The sequence below is a fragment of the Saccopteryx leptura genome, chromosome 3, assembly GCF_036850995.1.
Source record: "Saccopteryx leptura isolate mSacLep1 chromosome 3, mSacLep1_pri_phased_curated, whole genome shotgun sequence".
Taxonomy (NCBI): domain Eukaryota; kingdom Metazoa; phylum Chordata; class Mammalia; order Chiroptera; family Emballonuridae; genus Saccopteryx; species Saccopteryx leptura.
Genome location: NC_089505.1, coordinates 178,893,999 through 178,900,594, shown reverse-complemented (window position 1 = coordinate 178,900,594; position 6,596 = coordinate 178,893,999). Strand labels below are relative to the sequence as shown.

The following is a 6,596-nucleotide window of genomic DNA, read 5'->3' as shown; positions in this document are numbered from 1 at the left end:
GTTGCCAAGTAAGAGGTGGGTTGAGGGACCTGGGTGAAAAAGGTGAAAGAGTTAGAATTACAAACTGGTAGTTACAGAATAGTCATGGGGATGTAAAGTACAGCATAGAAAATATTTTCAGTAATAACTATGTATGGCATCAGATGGATACTAGATTTAGTAGGGAGATCATAAGTTATATAAATGTCTAATCACTGAGCTGTACACCTGAAACTAATATATGTATTTTTTGCTCCATAAGACACACTTGACCATAGACATACTTAGGGTTTTAATGAGGAAAATAAGAAAAAAAATATTCTGAACCAAATGATGTGTTAAAATATTTAATAAATTAACCATATTTTTCGCTCCATACAATGCACACGCATATTCCTCTCCACTTTTGGGGGAAAAAAGTGCATCTTATGGAGAGAAAAATATGGTAATACAGTATGTCACCTGTAGTTGAAAACATTTTTAAATTATTTAAAAAATTAAGTGGGGGCCCTGGACGGGTAGTTCAGTGGATAAAGCTTCATCTTGGTGCACTGAGGTTGCTGGTTCAATCCCCAGTAGGGCATGTATAAGAGATGATCAATGAGCGAACGACAAAATGGAACAACTAAGTGGAACAACCAGTCCATGCTTCTCTCGCTCTCCCAATTAATGACAAAAAAGTTTTAAAAAGTAAAGTGGGGCCCTGGCCAGTTGGTTTAGTGGTAGAGTGTTGGCTCATTATGTGGATGTCGTGGGCTCAATTCCCGATCAGAGCACACAAGAGAAGTGACCATCTTCTTCTCTATCCCTCCCTTTCCCACTTCTCTCTCTCTCTTCTTCTGTAGCCATGGCTCAATGGTTCAAGTGCATTGGCCCCAGGCGCTGAAGATGGCTCCATGGAGTTTCTGCCTCAGGCACTGAAAATAGCTTGGTTGCAAGCTTGTCCCTAGATGGGCAGAGCATCAGCTCCAGATGGGAGTTGCTGGGTGGATACTGGTCAGGGTGCCTGCAGGAGTCTGTCTCTCTATTGCCCCTCCTCTCACTTGGAAAATAAGGGCAATAAAATAAATAAAGTGGGTTTCTTGCAGACAGAATACATTTGAGTCATGATTTTTGGTCCACTTTGGTAATCCTTTGTTTGTTTGTTTGTTTGTGACAGAGAGAAAGACAGAGAGAAGGACAGATAGGGACAGACAGACAGGAAGGGAGAGAGATGAGAAACATAAATTCTTTGTTGTGGCTCCTTAGTCTCCTTAATTGTTCATTGATTGCTTTCTCATATGTGCCTTGACCTGGGGTGAGGTGAGGGCTCCAGCTGAGCCAGTGACCCCTTGTTCAGGCCAGCAACCTTGTGCTCAAGTCAGCAACCTTGAGCTTTAAGCCAGCGACCTTTGGGCTTCAAGCCAGTGACCATATGATCATGTCTATGATCCTACACTCAAGCCAGCGACCTCGTGCTCAAGCTGGTGAGCCTGTGCTCAAGCCGGAGACCTTGGGGTTTCGAAACTGGATCATCCACATCGCAGTTCGATGCTCTATCCACTGTGTCACTGCCTAGTCAGGCGGTAATCTGTTTTTTTAATTGGTGCACGTAGACCATTGACATGGGCCTGTGGTTTTTATGAAGTTCTGGCAGATCTCAATAGCAAATAGTCCTGCTTGGATATATTTTAATCATTGGTGAAATAAGGTAAATACTGCACCTAGCACAGTGTCTAGGATGTAATAAGTACTCAATAAACATTAGGCATCATTGTTAGAATTATGATTTTCACTTGTCAGCTTCAAAATTTACTCTTTTTAAAAAATTTTATTTATTCATTTTTAGAGAGGAGCGAGAGAGGGAGAGAGACAGACAGAGAGGGAGAGAGAGAAGGGGGGAGGAGCTGGAAGCATCAACTCCCATATGTGCCTTGACCAGGCAAGCCCAGGATTTTGAACTGGCGACCTCAGCATTTCCAGGTTGACGCCTTATCCACTGCACCACCACAGGACAGGCCAAAATTTACTCTTTGAACATCCTTCAAGGTGCTTCAGTATGACTGAAGAGGTTATTATTATTTGCCCATTTTGTTCCATTCATACGTTGTGACTTCCAAATTCTGTTTTAAGTCACATCAAAGTAAGCATTCATTTAGCTGACAACCTATAACAGGGCATATCTCCACATAAAACAAACCAATTATAGTCATTGCCAATAGCATTTTTTTTAAGGAACTGTCATTTTCATTAGTTGATTGCAAAGAACAGTGGTTAATTCCTCTCATCAGCCTGTAGCAGCAAATGTTAAAAAGGGCCTTATTGTGTGAAGCTCCTTCAGTATTTTAAAAGCTACGTTTCTTAATTTGTCAAAATTTCCTGTGCCTAGACTAGATTTCCAGAGGCTACTTAATCCACTCTTCTGCCTCCTGCACTATTTTTAAGAACCTCTAAACAGAGCTTGTTTTCCTTGGCCACAGGCCATCAGGAGAGGTGAATTTGGCAGCATCTGTGGTTCAGGATTCTATTAGAAAGGGAGCCATGCAGTGGTGGGATTCAGCTGATTTGCCCCAGTTTGGCAGAACCAATAACCTAAAATTTTTTTTGTATTTTTCTGAAGTGAGAAGCGGGGAGGCAGAGAGACAGACTCCTACATGTGCCTGACCGGGATCCACCAAGCAAGCCCACTGGGGGGCGATGCTCTGCTCCTCTGGGGCATTGCTCCATTGCAACCAAAGCCATTCTAGTGCCTGAGGCAAAGGCCATGGAGCCATCCTCAGCGCCCAGGCCAACTCTGCTCCAGTGGAGCCTTGGCTGCGTGAGGGGAAGAGAGAGATAGAGAGAAAGGATGAGGGAAGGGTAGAGAAGCAGATGCATATTTCTTCTGTGTGCCCTGACTGGGAATCAAACCTGGGACTTTTACACGCTGGGCCGATGCTATACCACTGAGCCAACCAACCAGGGCTTGATACCTAATTTTTTGAGTTCAGTAAACAAGTTGTTAAAATGGCACTTGTAAACAGGGTTCTCTTTAAAGTGGGTGCCTGGGCAGCCACCCAACGTGGAAATCACAAATTTACGTTCCTTACTCTTTTTTTTTTTAATATGAATGCTTCACAAATTTGCGTGTCATCTTTGTGCAGGGGCCATGTAATCTCTGTATCATTCCAATCTTAGTGTATGTGCTGCCGAAGCTAGGGCTCCCTACTCTTTTTTAAGGTTCCTCTGCACAACCGCGTATTCTAAGCACCCGTAATAATTTTCATTCAGTCCATAGGTGAAAAAAAATTGACAGAACTATGCTTGTAATATTTATTTATTCATTTCATAAAACGCATTATACCTTAGATGAAATACTACATTTTAATTCCCTTGTGTTTGTTACTTCAGTAAACAAATATATAACATAAAGAGAAAAAGTGCCAAACAACCAGGGGGGTGACAAGCTGTCTTTGAAAATATCTCTCTTTCTTTTTTTTTACAGGGACAGAGAGAGAGGGATAGATAGGAACAGACAGACAGGAACGGAGAGAGATGAGAAGCACCAATCATCAGTTTTTTGTTGCGACACCTTAGTTCATTGATTGCTTTCTCATATGTGCCTTGACTGCGGGCCTTCAGCAGACCGAGTAACCCCTTGCTCGAGCCAGAGACCTTGGGTTCAAGCTGGTGAGCTTTTTGCTTAAGCCAAATGAGCCCGCGCTCAAGCTGGTGACCTCGGGGTCTCGAATCTGGGTCCTTGGCATCCCAGTCTGATGCTCTATCCACTGCACCACTGCCTGGTCAGGCTGGAAATATCTTAACCATTTTATTGTTTTTTGTCAGGTATTATTTAATATTTTTTCATTCATATTTTTATTTCTTATAACAATCTAGTTTTGTGTATCTCTTTTATTATTCTTATTTAAGTATTAAATGCATGAAATAACAAACTATCTTTTGATATATCATTTTTTTTATACTTAAAATGGTCATTAGGACAGAGAACCAGTTGTTAAATTATTGTAATTTCACCACTGGAGCCCTGCCTCAAAAAGTGATTTGCCAGTGCCCCAAAGGGGACAAGTCTGAAGCTACAATTAATTATAGGGCATGTTTAAGGAGCATATAGTGGGACTTCTCCCCTCATTGCATAAACTGGTGAGAGGAGGCATGTAGTCAGATGAAGTTGAGACAGAAACTTTGTTAATATAATCCAAAGGGATTTTCCTACAGGAGCAGCACAGAAAAGATTCTGTGCTCCTCTTCCTGATGTTCTACTATGAGGAAAGAATTTGAGGACCATATTCAACATGACCTTCAGGACCTTGTTTTGGACCCCCTGGTGGTGTCAGGACTCTAGAAGAAAAGAGAGGTGGTAGAGACCTAGGAAAATGTAGAGGAAGGAAGAATCACGAGCAGGAGCAGAGAGATGGGGACTTCCAATCACTGTTCCCTGTGGAAGAGATGTCAACTGGAGGGGATGAGACAAGTGTTGGACTGTGTCCTGGACTCTGGTCATTTGACTCTGAGGGCACTTTCTTCCTACTAGCAACCAGACCTGTTCACTGGGCCAGACATTGTGAACACTGATGAGTAGCTTCCAGGAATGGAATTTGCCCTTCATTTGCAGGGTAGACTTTGACTGAAGCATCTGAGCCAACTGCAGAGCAGGAACCATGGGAAAGGGAGCAGGTGGTGTTGTTTGAGGGAGATCCTTTCTCAGGTATGCCCTGTAGTCTTGTCGGCAGCCTGCCACTGAAGTCTGCCTCCCGCTATCCGGGACTCAGCACTGTGCCCCACTGCTGAGCAAGGCTGCAGTTTGCTGAGCAGTTAAGGAGAAAGATGAAAACACATCCTCCATTTTGGCCTTGATAAAAATTTGGGAACTGAACTTGCTTCCTGTCATTCATTTTCCAGGAATTGTTTCTAATCTGAGTTATGCTTAATCTTTTTGTTATGCTTTTGCGTTGTCTTAAACTCCTTTATTCTAGATTTTCCTTCTTTATTTTTCTTAAATTAACAAAAATTTTACTACTTCCCACCATAGTGGGAACTAGTCAAAAGTTTTGAATCTTTTATGTATCAATTTCTGTGAGTTGTTTATTATTTATGGAAACCATAGTAACAGGTTGGTAACAATCACAGTGGTCACCTTAATTCAGCACAAGAGTAATTTACATCTTTTTGGCTGAATTTATAGTTTAGTAGTGTTGTAAAGTACCCATACCTCAATTGCGCAGGTTTACGTAGAGACACCAAGTCCAGATGAATTTTGAAGGGTTTTATTAAAGGAGAAGATTTATTAAATATGCCGGCCACATATGGCTTATATGGGGCAGTTGCAAACCCAAACCATGTGTGCCAAATACATCTTAGGGGCTGGTTATATACCCTTGATTACACATGGGCCGGGGAGAGCAAGACATCATGGCACAAGTTTACAACATTTGTTTAGGGGATACACAAAAACATTAAGACTTTCAAGGTAATACAATCAAAGATGTTTACAAATCTTTCAGGGTTCATCTTCCTTCCTTTGCCTAGAGGTATGTTACTCTCAGGATTCCAGGAAGGGGGAGGAACTTCAATCAATGTAGGGTGGTATGTAAATTATGTCTCCCATTGAAAGAGAAGAAGTTTCTCAGTTAACCTTTATTTTAGATTTAAAACTAAATGACTCATTGTTCTTGCAAGCCAGAAATGTCTACATTCTTCTCCCTCCCCTCCCCAAAGGAAGGATGGGACAGGAAAGTCTGACCTTTCCTCCTAGAATATCAGTATTAATTTTTCAGCTTTTTGTTACCTTACTACAGTAGTGTAAGGCCAGCGGCCACAGCCAGGGTTACCATCACAGCTGCCCGGCCCAGGCAGGTTCGCATTGGATTTGGACAGTCGGTAAAGAAACAACGGAGCCACAAACTGGTGGGCCATAGTCTTTAAGTCTAGCTTGCACCCGGCGGGCAAGTAAAAACACACACTGGGCTCCAAAACCCACTCACATTCAGTGCTCACAAAGCCACTGACTTATCCGAGTTTCCTAGAATCAAAGGTTTCTAGCTCACCAGCCTTATTCTCCTCAGTTCCCCATCTCCTTCCTTATCCCAGATACAAATTCTACACAAACTGGCATCTCACTCAGCACTCCGCCATCTTGGCTGCTTCTCCTGGCCTACTCCACGTGGCCTCCTTCTGCTCTCTGCTCTGCTCTCTCTGCTCTCTCCTCTAATCATCCCAGGAACCAAGAGCGCAAGCTCCCGCTCCGTCCCCATTTTATAGTGTAGAAATCCAAACCCTTAATCCAATATACAAAATAGGGAAGTCTCTAATACAAAGTCACTTTCTGAGGCATGATTGGATTGTACCACCCCACATCAAAAAGGGTAGGAAAGGCTTAATCCCAAAACCAAGCCCCAGGCTACAAGGATTCTGCCTGCCTTTAACCCACCCCAACACACATTAATATCACCTGGGCGACGGCCTCCTCGTGTTATCTTTAACAAAGTGAGCATAATACATTTTATCTGCCCAACAATCCACCCCTATGCTCACTTTACTACCCACAATCTATACCACCGGCATCCCTGTGCAAGGAAATTAGAACATTACACAAATTACAACAGCAAAAATAATACAGTTTCAACAATTACAAAGGTACA

At 42.5% G+C, this 6,596-nt stretch overlaps 1 non-coding gene across 1 annotated transcript; it reads right to left on the bottom strand.

Annotated features, from left to right (window-relative positions):
- Positions 1-3,056: 3,056 nt before the first annotated feature.
- Positions 3,057-3,159, bottom strand: LOC136402008 (U6 spliceosomal RNA). The gene has a single exon (XR_010750917.1). It is a non-coding gene; the product is annotated as a U6 spliceosomal RNA (small nuclear RNA).
- Positions 3,160-6,596: the final 3,437 nt, after the last annotated feature.